Source organism: Antechinus flavipes, chromosome 4, assembly GCF_016432865.1.
Source record: "Antechinus flavipes isolate AdamAnt ecotype Samford, QLD, Australia chromosome 4, AdamAnt_v2, whole genome shotgun sequence".
Lineage (NCBI taxonomy): Eukaryota > Metazoa > Chordata > Mammalia > Dasyuromorphia > Dasyuridae > Antechinus > Antechinus flavipes.
This window is the reverse complement of record NC_067401.1, coordinates 280,805,370-280,823,146: the sequence shown is the minus strand read 5'-3', so window position 1 is coordinate 280,823,146 and position 17,777 is coordinate 280,805,370. Positions and strand designations below refer to the sequence as shown.

Below are 17,777 nucleotides of genomic sequence, written 5' to 3'. Positions count from 1 at the left end.
TTGAAAAAACCTTGAAGAAGTAAAGAAATTTCTTTGTGGATTTCTCTTACTTGATTTGATTTTGCTGGTTAAGTAATTCTATATTATTTGAGTAAAACATTAACTGGATTGTGTCAAAGGGTGTTTTTGTTACAGTTTGTCCTTATAAATTCAGCCTCCTCCAGTGAGGGGGACATTATATAGTGGATACCAAAGAAATACTATTAAACTCTGTGTGTGTTTGAAATGTCCACAACAGGCAGGTCACACAGAGCATCTCAAATGGGAAAATGGAATTCTCGATATAAAGATTTATTTAAAAATTCAGGGTAAGTCTCTGAGGAAGAGGTACCCCAATGTTAAGTCATTTCTTTAGACAGAGGGAGAAAAAAAGAGAAAAGAGAAGAGAAAAAGAAGAAGGTGAAATTCTTAGGAATAGGTGGTTTAGAGGTAAATTCTATTCACTTTGCAATTGACTAAAAATAGTCAGGGTTACAGGGTCCTCAAATTGTAATAATGAATGGAGTTAATAAATTATTTACTAAACTAAACTTACTTATTTATTTTTTTCTTTTTTTCTGACATGGAAATTTGGAAGTCAGTCCCTCTGTCTCTGGTCAGATTAGATATGAAAGGGTTAACTAATTCCATTGGGTTTAAGTTCCTTCCTGCCTTTCCCAATATGTGATCAATATTCTCTCCTTTGTTGGTATTTTAGTTCCTTATTTTGATTTGAATTTGGGATTATTCATCTCTGACAACTTGAAATATAACAATGCCCAACAAATATTTCACTTATAGAATGTAAATAATCAGATGTATATGAACAGATGCATATGATAAAAATGAAAAAGTTGAGCAATTAGATATGGAGAAATCTTCTCTGGTTCCTCAGCTAAATAGCTCAGACAAGCAGCCCTAAGTGCAGGAAAATATGCCTTTGTTTCTTAGTGCTTTATCAAGATTGAATTCTTTCTGCTACCTACCAAGAGGACCATTGAATAGTCTAGCTAAAGTATTTTAGGTGGTTCCATATTGGTGAGAGAAACAAGAATGAATAAGGTGCTATTATATGTCTTTTTTGTTAATTGAATAAGAACATAGAGGTTTATAAAGAAGAAATAGTTGAACCGGATGAGAATTTAACAAGTGTTTTCTTTTTTTTTATTTGAACATAATATCTTTATTTTAAAAATTTTTTATAGCTTTTTATTTACAAGATATATGCATAGGTAATTTTTAAGCATTGACAGTTGCAAATCTTTTTTAACAAGTGTTTTCTGGATTTTCCTTTTCCTCCAAACCACAGGAAAGATGAAGATCAGTAGAAAGTTGAACATATTGAATATATTGAACATATTGAAATCAGCCACTATTTCATGGAAAGTACCATTTGTCTCATCTATGTAGGGGTAATTTCAAGTCAAAGAAAAAAGACATTGGCTTCTTACTTCACTGTAATATTTTCCTTCATGCTATCTAAATCAGTCTGAAGGTTGTGCAATTTAAGAGTTACAGAAGAAATGGAATTTAATTGAATTATATTGCATATATTCATGGAAGTTTAGAAAAAAAATCACATATTATGTGAAGCTAGCTTCAAATCTAAGTTAGCCAGGTAGGGGACAGCCCTATCACTTCTCTTGTTAGGGACATGATGCTTTCTTCTCCTTGAATTATGCCCCTAGAATGTTATTCTTTTTTTTTGGCGGGGGGCATATTTAAATTTTTTTAAACAGACTCGGGAGAGACAAGAAGGATATAAGTAGAAATCTAATAATTAAAGGAAGTTTTTTTTAAGTTAAAAATATGCTCCCCTCTAAAGATCTGAATTCCAATATGAGTAGAAATCCCTTACCATGTCAAATGGACTCCCTGTGATGGGTTCATGGGAGAATATGGACAAGAGATATACAGAAATGGGCAGAAATGAATAGTTTGAGACTAATATATGGAGAAAGGTATATCTGCCTCAATGAAATCGAATATCCATGGGAGTATTAGAGGGCCCTACAAGGGGAGAAGAGCATGCAAATGTAAGTATACTCACAGAGATTTTATACAATAGAGACTTAGTACTTCTCTTGTTTGTTCCCTTTATTTCTTCTTAGCATGTTAAGGCTTAGACTTGCCACAGTCACTTGTATTTTCATTCAGGGAATTTGGGTTATCATCAGAAAACTAGATTGCAGCTCTTCTATAACTTTAACTTTCCTTTCCTTTAACTTTTCTGAAATTTCAGTCTCTGGGACCAGTCCTCTCTTGGTCATACCCAGTAAAATAGTGCTTTCCCAAGCTGTCACCCAGGGTTTTGTTGTAATTCTGTTCAGGAACCCACTTACCCATTCCTTAAGGCAGAAGTTGTAATAACAATAAGGCAGATTGTATTGAGTCCAGAGTAGAATTACATGACAATATATTGGCTAAAGCTTTACTATCTAGAGGCGCAAGATGAGTCAATGTCAAGATGGCTGTGAGAGGGCAAAAGACATGAAGGCAATAATTAAAAAGAGAGAAGACCTCAATTTCCTTATCTGTAAAAGGAGGGCATTGTACTAGCTGGTTTCTGAAAGGCCTTCTCAATTCTAGATCTGTTATAGTCAGTAGTCAATAAACATTTAAATGCCTATAGTATTGGGGATATAAAAAGAGACAAATGTTATTAGAGACAAAATTAAGAAAATTGAGAGAGAGGAGAAATAGGAAAAGAGATTCTACAGAAATTCTGCTATATGCAGATGACATAGAAAAGAGATTATCTGACCAAGAAATTCTTCTGAATATATGGGCATCTCAAAGAATTTTCTGAAAGTCTTCAAGATAAGTATTTTCCTTTTTTCCAATCATGTTTTAATAGTTTATTAAGTTCATATTTCCAAGACTTATGTGACTATTAGATCCACAACTTAAATACCACCTGGGGTGGAGAGAGAAGCAAATTATGAAACAGAATGAATAAGAATTAACTTTTGTAAACACAGATTAGTAGCATCTTGGTACAATAAATTATCAATCAAAACAAAACTAGGTTACTGACCTTGCACCTTACATTATTGGTAGTGACAAGTAGGAGGTTCTGTGTACTCACAAGTCTATCTTTTTTAAATCAAAATTGAATTATAGGTGAAGAGTTCACCTATCTTTTTCACTTATGTGATACAACAGGTGTCAACATGTGGTTTTTCAGTTTTTCAAATACCTTGGCACTCTCAGGGTACTTCTGTAGAGGTTGTGCAAGAAAGTATGACTTTTGTTTGGGATATTTAAATAGTTTGCTGCACATCATCAGGCACAGTCACTTTGTTATAGTGAAGGTCACTCATCTGCTATGTGATCTTGATAATTTTTTGTGCAGGTTCATTTGAGCCAGTGGTGATCAGGTTGGGCCTAGTCTTGCTGCAGAAACTTTTTAAATATAGAATATCAGCCACTGCAAAGAACTGAAAACTGAGTGGATGCCCTTATCTTGGAGAATGGCTGAATATGTTACGATATATGAATGTAATGGAATATTATCCTATAAGAAACGATCAACAGGATGATTTCAGAAAGATCTAGTGAGACTTACATGAACTGATGCTAAGTGAAGTAAATCATTGCTGTACACAGCAACAACAAGATTATGCAATGATCAATTCTGATGGATGTGATTCTTTTCAACAATAATATGATTCAGGCTAATTTCAATAGACAAAATAAAAAGAGCCATGTGCATCCAAAAAGTGGATTATGGGGAATAAATATGGTTCACATCTAGTATTTTCAGGGTTTTTGTTGTTGTTGTTGTTGTTGTTGTTGTTGTTTACTTGATTTTTGTTTTCTTTCTCATTTTTTTCCTTTTTTGATCTGATTTTTCTCATGTAGCATGGTAATTGTGATAATTTGTATAGACAAATTGCTCATGTTCAGCATATATTGGATTGCTTGCTGTCTAGGGGAAGACATGGGAAGAAGGGAGGGAGAAAAAAATTGAAACATAAGGTTTTGCAAGGGTGAAACTATCTTTGTATATATTTTGAGAATAAAAAGCTATTTGTTAAAAAAAAAGAAAAGAAAAAGAATAGCAGTCATTGGCATTGTAGAAACAGCGTAAGTCTTGAAAGTGTCAGCTAGGATTTCAAAACCATGTTCATTTGTTCTTTTGGAAAGACCCACAAAAATAATCCCCTGCCTCTGAATAAAACATCTTCACCATTAAGATTGCATTTCTAGCTGTCATCTCTACTGTGTTAAGCTAGAGAGTTTTTTAATGCTCCTTTTATCATTTTATCATATTCTTCAGCTCACCACTCCAGAACAGGAGGGCTGTCTTTTTGCACACCATGACCATGTCAGGCAGGCTTTTGTCTGTCAGCAACTCTACCACTTATAGCCTCAGTTTATCCTTGACCACCCTTACATAAAGCTGATGCTTCAGCTTGGCTGGGGAGAAAATTCTCTGGTTGCCCTTATGGCTCCAGATCATGTGCTGGTAAAGGAACTCAGGAAATCCCTGAAAAACTGTGTGGTTGATGCAGAGGAAGGTGGAGAGGTAACCAGCATGGCCATGGCCTCCAGGAGTGACCAGAGTGATTAGAGATGTAGGCAATGAGAAAGGTTTGCCCAGTGAGCAAACTGACCGATATAATGTTGTACTTTTTGATGTGAAGAAAAAAGTTTGTGGATTTAAAAAAAAATCTATGTTCATCTAAGACAGAATGAAGTTAAGAAATTTCTTTCTAGATAAAGCTGTTATTTTATGAAGAATTATTAAAAAGTGTATTTTAGAAAGTGAGTATGAAAGTGTCACTGACACCGTGTTAAGTATTAGTGAAAACAGCCCCTCCAAAATAAAATAAAATAAAAATAAAAATAAAAACAAAAACAAAACAAAGAACCAACCTTGAGTGCAAAGATTTCACATTCTGATTGTGAAGACTACCTGTAAAAAGTCATACTAGGAAATATGTGGAGTATAAATGGAAGATAATTGAAGCAAGGAGGCATTGGGGGTAGAGGAAATGGTAATTACTGGCAGTGATCTCCTGTAGAAGATGGATTTGAGTTGACTCTTGAAGGCATTAGTGGTATGAGATTCAGCCTGAGAGAAAGAGTATCATTGGTAAGGAACAAGAAGACCTAAGTTGTGATAATATAGAGTAGGATGAAGAGATTAAATTGTAAGCCGCCTAGGAAGATAGGAACTTTTGAAGGGGTTTGAATTTCAAAGATTTTTATATTTTATTCTTGAGGTAATAGGGAGCAAATGCAGTTTATTGAGCAAAATAATCAAACCTACCCTTTAAGAAAATTATTTCAATAGCTAATTAGAAGATAGAGAAAAGAGATATTGGAATTAGGAAGATCTGTAAGAAATCTACTTTAATAGTCATGAATGAGGGATGAGGGACCTGCATCAGTGTTGTAGTTGTGTGAATAGAAAGAATTAGACATTCGTAAGACAAGTTGTGAAATTAGAACCAACAAGATATGAAAAAAAAATAGTTTATGTTGAATGAGCGTAAATTAAGAGTTAAATATGATACAGTTGTTCAAAGCATGGATAACTGAAATTATAGAAAATCTGAAGAAAGGAAGATAAGAGATGGTGTTGGGAAAAGAAAATGGGTTCTATTTTAAACATGTTTGAGAGATATATAAAAACATATACATATAAGCTTAAACAACAATATATACATACATATATGCATATGCATATATAATACACATTTATGCACATATATACTTGTAAATCCCTTTCAGGATCACTGCCTTGTTGTGGTGGAGGAGTTTGTAGAAATCAACGAAACTGTGAGCTATGCTATTCAGAATCCCCAAGATGAATAAGTCATAGAAAATATAGTCCATGGAGTCTCAATGAGTCAGATCTAGCTGAATGACTGAGCAACAAAAACATATATAAAACACATATATGTATATGTGTGTGTGTACATGTATGTATAAATATGCATGTTTACACTTTATATGTGTAAAGTATAAATATGTATGTATAGACACATATTTATTCGTAGTATCTGTTATAGCTAAATTATTTAAGCAAATTAGTCCTATGAGTAGCTTCATTGGCAAAAAAAAAAAAAATGATGTAGATGTGTATGTTCTAAATAAAGATTTTTCATCTAATATAGATATTATTCTTAAGTGTTACTTTGTAATCAAACAACAACATTAATTACAAAACAGCCACTGGATAGATGAAAGTATTTAAAGATACATTTTAAAGACTCTATGTCAGGCTGCTTTTAAATGCAGGCAGAACTAATAGTAAATGACAACTTTTCCTATCCAACTGACATTTGCAGTTACAGTTATTTTAAAGGTCCTTTTTTTGCCCCTTAATTACAGGCACAAGATGAGTCCCACACAAAGAGAGCCTTCCTTTGGAAAATGGTGTCATTAATGTGCAATTTTGTAGTTAATATTCTATCATCTCCAAGTAGATTTGTCCAGGTCTCTTTTCCCAAGGCTTTTTGGTTTAGGTATCCATAGCAACCCTGACTTATACTTCAAGAAAAGAGCTCAACTAAGCATCCCTTAGTGACTATCTTGTTGACTTAACAGGCTACAAATCTACCCAACTGAGGACTGGTTCCCTAAAAACAAAATAAACAAACCAAAACAAACAATCTTTTCAGTCAAGGGACACTAGAATATATAAACTCCTATCATAATAGGTGGAACTGAGAATTAAGCCCTCATCTTTCAAAGCAATAACTATTACAGGTAAGTCATCTTAGATAATAGAACTCAGGGAGCGGGACACTCACGTGATCAAATTCCCTTAAGTATTAAGGAAAAATCAAATGATTGAAAACTGTTTTTAGTTATATGAAATGTACAACTAACTATTAAAAGATTTCTATGAAGAAAAAACAAAATAGACTCAAGAGAATATAATACCGATGTAAATGAAAAGATCACACACACACACACACACACACACACACACACACACACACACAAAAACTATGCTGAGCAATGGAATGGGCTATATATTCATGGAAATATAGCTTCTAGATCAAAACAAAAGATGAGGGAAGACCAGGAAGATATTTTTTTAAATAAGAAATGGTCTCTCTATCAGATGTTTTAACTTAATTTGATTAAGTGTTTTATTTTTTCCATAAAAGAGGAAGGAAGGAATTTACTATTACTGAACATCTCTATGTGCCAAGTGATATGCAAAATGTTTTAAAAACATTGTCTTATTTAACTCTCATAAAAGTCTTGGCTATAGGTGCCCATTTTACAGTTGAAGAACCTTAGGCCAAGAAAGGTTCAGTGACTTAACTAGGGTCATAGAGCTAATAAATGTTGGAGGTTAGATATGATCTGAGGTCTCCCTGATTCTGGGACCATAGTTCTACCCACTCTACTACCTATCTGGAGAATTTCAAAGAGGTAGGGAGAAGTGTCAGTGGTGAAATATATTTAAAATAAAGACATTAACAAAACATTGAAAAAAAGAAACAAACCTCTCTCCATATGTAAAAGTTCTTTTTTTAAAGTTTGATTCAAACAAACAAACAGGCACTACTTCTAAAAAAGCTTGAAATTCTATTGAAGTTAGTAGCATTTACCAGCATTTATTTGAAATCATCTTTTATGCATAATGCAATAAATGGTACACAGGAGATACTCACTTAATGTTAATGAACAGTATAAGAAGAATCAATATGATCCTCCCAGGAGCTTAATCTTCATTGTTAGACTGAAAGAGTTAGAAGGGTTTATTTAAATGTCAATAATTTACATGCTTATCTATGCTTAAGTAAAGATATGATACCTCTCAGACTTAATATTTACCTACCAGTACATATAACCTAAGACATCCACTATCAAAGCAAATAAAACAAACTTTCTTTTCTTCCGTTTTCTGTAACAATCTGAAAAAGGTCAGTATCTATTACCATAACTCATTGCTACATAACCTTCTTAAAAGAGAAAGAGAAAGCCATGACAATGGCCATAAGTTACAGTTGCTTTTATGGTAAATATTTTTGCAATAGTATTATAGCAGAACTTAGAAACATTTAAGTTTATTTATGTTGTTTATTTTTGATGTGTTCAATTGGACGTTATGCATTACTTTTTTCCTTGTTAAAGCAATCCTAAGATCAAAATATCAGAGATCTAGAGCCAAAAGGACCAACTAAGACAATCTCCATTTTATAGCTGAGAAAATTGAAGTCAAGAGGTCAAGTATCATGCATAATATAACATATTTAGATTCATTATGCCATTTTTGAGAGAGAAACAAAGTAAGAGGGAGGCAGAAAAAGAGAGAATAAAAGACACTCAGAAAGAGACAGAAAGGTAGAGAGAGACAGATACACATGGACATGCACAGAAGGAAAGAGAGAAATAGAGAGGCAGAGACAAAGTGGCAGAAAGAGAGAGAGTGAGAGAGAGACACAATTATTTTGGACACCATGGAAGCTCAGTAGAGGGTTCAATTGCTTTGGATATCAAGTTTATGCCAGCCCATCATTGTGGCATACAAATGATCTATCAATGAAACATAAGATTTGGAAAATTCTGAAAAATAGGAAAGGTTTTGAATATGGTTTCAGAACAAGTATAAGTAGGGAAAGTTTCATAGCTAGATGATTGATAAAATGGTCTTTTTTTTCCCCCTTGTATGACTTGCTTTCAATCCTGTAGTGACAATTACAGGTTATTGGAAAAAAGATAGAAGGTATTATGAATCACATAATTCTTAAATTACCTGTAAATATCATATGTTGATAATCTTAATATGGGACCTTTGTCCATTATGTTGGCTTTGTACCCTCAATATTGTCATATTATAAAGGTATAGGATATAAAGGCATAGGATAAAAGTATAGTCATGAAATATGCAGGCAATTCAAAACTGAGATGGATAGCTAATACTTTGTATGGCAGTCATAAAGAAAACTATATAGAAAAACTAACATTGGGCTACAGAAATCAACAGAAATAAATGTAAAATATATATTTAAAACATTTGCCCCTTTTACTTTTGTAAACATTAGTTGTTAATCAAAAAGGATTTTTTTTTAATACCTACTATTTATCAGGCACTGAGTTCCCTTCTGAGTGATGAATATTATAATAACTATTTGTGATGATGAATAAGTTTAGAAGAATTAGCTGGCTAAACTTGGAAGATCTTAACAGGGACATTTAAGGAGGTATTTTATTTTTTAACTAAGGAGTTATCATCTTGAACATTGCCATAACAACTAATGGACTATTCTTCCCTTGGCTTCTTTTCTCCCTTTAGGTCTGGAGATATAAATAAAAATAAAAAAAAAAGTTAAGTCTACTATTAAGAGGCTCATGGCTAAATGGAAAGACAACATGTAAACAATAATGTACACATTATGACATATACAGGATAAGCTTATCCAGAAAGAAGGTTATTAAAATTTAGGAAACACTTGAAGAACATGGATTTAAACTCAGACTTGAAAGTAGTCAGAGAAGCTGGAGAGATAGCCAGCAAAAGGACACAGAATTGGGGGTGGGATATTTTCAGAGAGAAACAACAAAGAGGCCATCTACCACTGGAATAAAGTGTTTATGGGGGGAACAAATGTAGGAAAATTTGAAAAGTAGCATAGTAATGTTTGATTAAGAGCTAAACAAAGGATTTTATTATTTGATCCTGAATGTAATATTTTTATTCTGTTTATTTCTCTTTTGTACTATCTCTGTGAAATTCTTTAGATAAGGGGTTTATATTGAATATTCTTTAGTGTCATTCTTTAAAACAACTTTTGATATAGCTTATTTCTGTCATTCCCTAAATATGCTTGTATATATGCATATATATGTAAATATATATATGTATACACACACACACGTATATATAGATGGATATATAATGTCCTTCTCTCTAAGAATCATTTTTATAACAATGAATTTTAAAAGACCCTTTTTCAGGGGCACTGAATATTAATCAACACTTCAACCACATTGAAAATTACACACTATTCCACACCTGTTCTAGGAACATAGTTTCTTACCTCTGTGGTGAAGAGAGGGGGTGCATTTTTAGATATTTTCTTTGAGCCCAATCTCAGTCATAATTTTACAACATCCACTTTCACTTGTAATATTGTTGTTCTTTCCAATTACATGACCATGGTCATTGTGCATATTATTTTTCTTGGTTTTAACTATCTATAAAAGAACTAGCAAATTATATATTAATTTGGAATTAATAATTAATTAATACCTGCAATATAGAAATTATTCTCAAAATTTAGAAAGGAAAACAAAAATCTTTAAAACCTTTATGAGACAAATTTTTTTCTAATACTTGAACTAGGCAAGAACAAAACAAAGAAGGGGAACTAAGCACTAATATCATGAATATCAATTCAAAAATTGCAAATAAAACTCTGGGAAAAGCCTATGACAATATCACTATTAGCAAATTGGATTTCTGAGGGATATATAAGGGTGTTTCAGAATGAGTGCCATACCGCTTTCATTTTACCTTTTCCCTTAGATCATGTTTAGCTGGTCTTCTAGTAAAAAATATAAAAGTTTAGTTGAGTCTGCTTCTAGATGTAAATGATAGGAATTATGGATTCTCCCCACTTTGGGGCATGCACAAATATCCTCTATTTCTTTTTGGCTATTCTGACTCAGATTTATACTCTGTCATCACTAAACTTGGCTGCTGAGCCAGAACACTGTGTACATACTAAAGGGGAAGGAGAAATCCCTACCCAAACAGGCTCTTTGTCAGCTCCAAAATGTGAAAACTGTCCATGGATATTCTGATGTGTTCAGTTGGAAAAAGAAGCTTGTCACCTGGTGACAAGCTGTGAATTCATGGTTTTCCTTGCACCTGTGCAAAAGATGGGGCTTACTTCTGCTTGTATCTTCTTTCCTTTGGTATATTATGTGAAATCTCAAAAGGCAGCTGGTATTTCCTCTTTCTTTGGCATTCAAACAGTAGGATTGTGGTTACTACAGTACTTGCTATAGCAACAACAGTAGAAATAGTTTGAAGTGGAAAGATTTGCTCACAGAGAAATTCTGGAAATATAAGGGTCACTTGGTGTTAATCAGATTGTCCTCAAGAGAGGCAAAACATAAAATGGTCAACTAGCAGCCCTTAAATATGGTATATATAAATAGGAATAGAAACACATGTGAATAACATATTGAGTTATAATATTGATAATTATTCACATCTTAACTTTTCAGATGTAGACAGGCAATATGATGTGCTTACGAGGGAGCAGGGTAGAAAAGGGAGCTGGATTTCATGTGGTAAACTGGAAAATGCTTTTGATGATTTCAAACACAAGCCATTTTTAAAAAATACAAATATTCTCCCAGTCATTATGTGTGGATAAAAATAGTAGAATATCACAATCTCTGAAGAATCAAAATTGAGTGAGACTCAAAGGGAAATGGAAACTTGTATGGTGAAAGTAAAGGAAAGACATACAATATATGTATCAGGAAATATATGACTAAAAAAGAAAGTGGGCTAGTTGTATAATATAAATTAAAGTTGTGTAGTCTGAATATTGCTCTGGTACCTACCTACTATTAGAGACAAAGTATTACGTCTCTAGCACTGGATAGATACACTATGGAGATTTTGTAAGAGGATATGGAAAAGAATTGTCCAAAATGAAAAGTTGCAGATATAAGAAAATTAGCACTCTCTGTGGTAAGTATCACATTGAAAAGATTGTGGATCTATTGAAGTCTTAAAATATTAAGATTAAAATCAATAAAGAACTTTACTCACTAAACTCTATGAAGTGGGTAGTTCAAATATTATAATTCTAATTTTATAAAAGAAGAAATGCAATGTCAATGAAGTTAAATTACTTGATCAGTTAATATTATATCTGGTATAGACTTGAAACTAGGCTTTTTGATTCTAAGATTAATATTCTTTTTACTACCCCATAAAATATCCATCATTATTGATATTACTTGTAGTTAATATTAAGGATATTCTAAGTAGTTTTCCACAATAATGTTGAAAATTTTTAAATTTTCTGCTGAAGGCATAAAAATTATATTTAAGAGAGAATTAAGTGAAATATGGTACATTGGGAAAATCACTAGGGAGTCATAGATTTTTTTTTCATGTATTTGATCTAATGCTTACATCATTGTAACAATCTTCTTTTTTGACATTATAATTTTAGTTTATTTTGGGAAAGACTGATTTAAATTGGCTTCTCTTTAAGTATCAGACTAGGACAAAAAAGGTAGCTTTGAAAAGCAGTTAATATGCTTAATTTCAAAATTCATTTTTTTCAAGATTATTTAAAACAACAAATGCAAACCTCAAGATAAATATGTAAAAATAAATGTAAAGAAAGCCCTATTAAAAAATAACTCTACTCCATAAAAACCTTTGTTATATTGTCAACTCCTAATGGTTCTCTTTATTTTTTTAAATTTAAATCTATTTATATATTTAACATTTCACCCATTACATTCAAAACAATTTTTTTTACATTTACTTTTAAGATTTTTGAGTTCTGAGTTCTCTCCTTTATCTCTAACCACAATTAAGAAACTACATGTGAAGTTATGCAACACATTTCCATAAAAGTCAAGTTGTGAATGAATACATAGATCTCCTATCCTAATGAAAATAAAAACCCTCAAGAAAAATTAAGTTAAAAACAAAATAATAGAGAAAGAGAATGTTTCAACCTGTATTCAGATGTAATCAATTCCTTCTCTGGGTATAGATTGTTTTTTTTTTTTTTTTTCATCCTAAGTCCTTAAAGCAGTTGTGGATGGTTGTATTACTGAGAATATCAAAATCATATATAGCTGGTCATTCCAGAGCATTGCTATTCCTTTTTACACTCTTAGATTTTGCTTTGTTTGTGGAAGATTATGCAGGCTTTTCTTTTTTCCTGAGAGGGTCCTGGTCATCATTTCTCAGAGAACAACAGTATTCCATCATAAATACATACCACATGTCTCTCAGCTGAGTGGTCTGGAAGTCACCAATATTGCCTTAGATTTGGGTGTCAGGAGTGGGCTGGAGTTGGACTGGAGTTGCACTGGGATGGCATATTGGACTCCCACTCTGTTGTCACAAACCTTTTCTGCTAGGCTTCTAAGTTGCCTTCAGTTGGCAAATGTTCTACTCCCATCTTTTTGGGAGTTCTAATGCTCTAAAATTTTAGCATAATTATTTAAAGGAATTTGGGGAGAGGCTGGGCAAGAACTTGCATCTTGGCTTCACCCATCAATGTAACTATCAGTGACTTTGGACAAGTCACTCAATGTATCTGGGCCTGCCTCAGTTTCCTAATATTTAAAAGGAAGGACTTAGATTAGTTGGCCAGAGTTCCCCTCTCACTGAAGAGATTTTTATGAAATCAAACCATAGAGTTTAAGAGCAGGGGAAAAAATTAAGAATGAAAGTATATAGAATGAACCCTCATTTCATAGCTGAGAAAATGAGGTTCACTGAGGTTAAGGAATATGTTCAAGTTTACAAACTTAGTTGTGATTAAATATTTCATAACTTTAAAATTTCAAATTTTTAGCATTTAAGAAATTTTAGAAACATTTTCCATAAGGTAAAAATCACAGTTTGTCTTTCTTTAGATTTCAATGTAGTCTAAATCCTCTATTACTATTTTTAAAGGGTATAAATGAGGCATTTGCTTTAGGTAATATTATTTAGAGCAAAATATTCTAAATTACCTTCTAGTCATGATTATAAAAACCATGCTAAGTAATAAAATAGGATTTTTAATTACTTTGCTTTTACCATCTGCCCAGTAATGCTGAGCATAATCTTCCTTCTATATGTAAGATTTAAGAACCCTGACTGAAATTTAAGTTAAGCCACTTTAGGTGTTTTAACTTCATCAAATCCAGAAAGCTTCAGGCTCCACGCATGGTGAAGAAGAGGAACAGCTGCCAACGAGAACTGAAAGGAAAAGGCAAGTTGGAGATTTAAATAATTAAAAACAAAATCAAACCAAAAAACCTTACTCTAAGGTGCCATGATTTCAATTGTTTCAACTAAGACAAAACATTTGTAGCCTACCATTGCATCCATGCAAAGGAGCACATATTACGATTATGATTTGTTCTATTTATTGATAAAGTTGCCTAAGCTTAGAAAATTGGTTATGAAACTCAGGGCTACATTTTGTGATGCTGAGTTTTAATTGTTTACTTGTGATCTCTGAGCCTAAAAATAATTGTCTATTCTTGGTAGTGAATTAGTTCTGTCTTGCTGGAATACTTTAAGTGACATCATTAGTATGATCAATGAAAAAACTTGAAATCATCATTTTATTCATTTATTTCTATCACAAACATCTAATAATCCTTCTTAGATGGGTATTCAAATGTATTTGTATGTAATTATTTCACTGGGGAGAAAAAAACAAAATAGCCCTGAAAAGGGAACATTTTATTCTTTGAGATGTCAAAATATTTCAAACACAGTGCAGAGAGCAGGGCATCTAATTAGATTAACTCCATAAACATTAACTGGTACTAATAATATTTTAGTAACTTCATACCAATAGCACAATGGCAATAACATGTCTAGAAATTAAATAGGTTCAATTTTATAGATCATGTAGGGAAAATGTGATGATTAATTAATGAATTTAAGTCAATTAAAAATATATTTAGTGCCTACTTAGGTCAAGTATTATGCCAGTTGCCAGGGATAAAATACTAAAGTTGATAGATCAGAGGGAGCTCAGTAGACATATATTATTAAATGTATGCTTTGTGTAAGTACTGAACTATAAAAAGAGATAAAAGGATCTTATAATCTAAAGAGGGAGACAATGTGCCAAGAAAAACATAACTAAAACAATATTACACACACACACACACACACACAAACACACAAATAAACCATACCCATGCACATATATACACATGAATGCGCACACACATATTTGATCCTATAGACAGTAGGAAGCCATTAGAACTAATTGAGTAGGAGGATGACATGATCAGATAGAAAATACATAGTTTTTATATAGTACTTTAAAGTTTCCAAATTGCTCTACATATTTCATCCTCACAACAGGGATGTTATTATTATCTCCATTTTTCAGATAAGAAAAGTTTAAGTGTTTTTCCTAGTTAATAAGTATCTATGGTAAGGCTATGACTCATATCTATCTGAATTCAAGTGCACTACTCTATTTACTATATTGACCAACTAAAATAAATGTATCTTATTTCCCTAAAGTGTTTAAATTGTACTTGGAAAATGAACTTTCTATATAGATTAGTAAATACAAGGTAAATTTAAATAGTAAGAGAACATTAATAACTGAGGGGAATAAGGGAGAACTTGCTTGAGAGAACATGACACCTGAGTTGAATCTTTTACAGTGATGGTACTGGGAGGCAAATATGTAAAAGTGGTGCAAACTCTTAGGTATGGGTTGCTGCTTGTACAAATACAAAGAGATGAGAAATGAAATGCCAAGCCGAGAAACAGCTACAAGTCTAATCTAACTGTTCTGTAGTGTGCGTGAAAGATACTAAAAGGGTATAAATAGAAAAAGGTAAATCGTATTCAAAAGGTGGCATACCTTAAAATCTAGGCTTAGATATTTGTATTTTATCCTAGAGACAATAAGGAGCCATTGACAATCTTTGAGAAATATAGCCTATTGAAAAGATCACTACCCCTTAAGAATTTATCTTTCTTCTTGTACGGGATTTTATATATGAACTTACATATTTAGCACTGATGATATGTAGTTCAAATATCTTTTACATTGCTCTGAGGCTTGTGAGTAGGAAACATTGGTCAAGTAAATGAATTCTGCACTTGCTGTCAGGAGGGCTCTGTTCAAGTCTCCAGGTCTGGCATTATTTGTAATTCACATGACCTTGAATAAGGCATTTAATTTTTTTGAAATTCATTTTCCTTTTGTGTAAATTAGTGATAATAACTGCTCTGCACATATGACAAGGTTTTTTTTGAAGGAAGTGCTTTGTAAATTATAAAGGTAGAGTTATATAGATATATGTACTTATTATATAATATTCAGGTATATGGCATATCTACAGCAGCTAGGTGTTGCAGACTTTTGCTCCTTGTCTCAAGGCTCAGAATTTGTTACATCTTCTTAGTGACTTAGATGAATATGGATCCCTTTTGTTTTAGAAATATTGCATCTCTTCCGGTTAAGATGGTGGAGAGGAGGCTCACAGCTGCATAAGCTCCACACTTTCTCTCACTATCCACTTCATTACAAGCCTCTGAATCAATGCTTGACTGAAAAAAACCCACATATAGTTACCAAGAGAAGCCATCCTTGAGATCCGCCAAGAAAGGTCTGTCTTTACTGGAGGGCTGGGACGGTTTTAGATCGGGCGCAGGCGGCGGGCAGCGGCAGTGAGAGCACGGGAGCAGACTGGAGAGGGGGTGGGGAGTGATCGCAGCCGTCTCTGCAGGGAGAGCTTAGCTACAGGTTTGGATACTTTGCTCCGGCAGCAAGTCAGCAGCCCAGCAGAGAAGCTAAAAACACCGGGGGTGAAGAATACAACCCCAAACAGCTGGAGTCTCTCAGGATCTGGCCGCCACCCCCTTTCCCCCCCACAGTGACTCAGCACGCTTTGGGATCTCAGAGCGCATGCGCAATACAGTCCTGCTAGCGCCTCACTGCTGCCCCCTGCAGTCTGTAGAGGAAGCTTGATAACACACCCAGCCCCCCCCCCCCCCCCAAAAGAAAGACTCCAGTTTTTTCTGTTTTTCTTTGGTAGTTTGTCTTTGATTATTAGACAGAATGAGCAAGAAGCTGAAGAGGACTTTAACCCTTGACAGCTTCTATACAGATAGAGAGCAGACTCTAAATCCTGAGGAGATTAAAAACAGGCAGTCCCCAGGTGAATCCCCAAAGGAGGAGATCATCTGTTCCTCAGCACAGATGAACTTCATAGAAGTGATTAAAAAGGCTCTCACAAGGGAGCTAGAAGAAAAATGGGAGGCTTGGCAAAAGAGCCTGGAGAAGTCAGTTAAAGAGAGAGTGGATAAAGAAGTAAAATCCTTGAAAAATAGGATTAGTGAACTGGAAACAGAAAACAGCTCTCTAAAAAACAAAATTGGCGAAATGGAAAAAAATTCCACAGAACAAAAGAACTCAATTGGACAATTAGAAAAAGATTTTAAAAAAGTGAGTGAAGAGAATACTTCACTGAAAATCAGAATTGAACAAGTGGAATTGAATGACTCGAGGAGACAAGAAGAATCAGTCAAGCAAATCCAAAAAAATCAAACAATGGAGAAAAATGTGAAATACCTTCTGGGGAAGACAACAGACCTGGAAAACAGATCCAGGAGAGACAATCTGAGAATCATTGGACTCCCAGAAAAACATGATGAAAAAAAGAGCCTGGACACTGTCTTCCAGGAAATTATCAAAGAGAACTGCCCAGAAGTCATAGGAACAGAGGAAAAAATAAACATTGAAAGGATTCATCGATCACCCACTGAAAGGGATCCTAAAATCAAAACACCAAGGAATATAGTGGCCAAATGCCAGAACCCTCAGATGAAGGAAAAAATATTGCAAGCGGCTAGAAAAACCCAATTCAAGTATCAAGGAGCCACAATAAGGATCACCCAGGATCTGGCAGCATCCACATTAAAAGATCGAAGGGCCTGGAATATGATATTCCGAAAGGCTAAGGAACTTGGTATGCAACCAAAAATAACTTACCCAGCGAGAATGAGCATCTTTTTCCAGGGAAGAAGATGGACATTCAACGAAGTAAGCGAATTTCATCTATTTCTGATGAAAAAACCAGAA

General features: G+C 33.6%; 1 pseudogene; it reads right to left on the bottom strand.

Moving 5' to 3' along the window:
• Positions 1 to 3,124: 3,124 nt before the first annotated feature.
• Positions 3,125 to 12,476, bottom strand: LOC127561511 (N(G),N(G)-dimethylarginine dimethylaminohydrolase 1-like; annotated as a pseudogene).
• Positions 12,477 to 17,777: the final 5,301 nt, after the last annotated feature.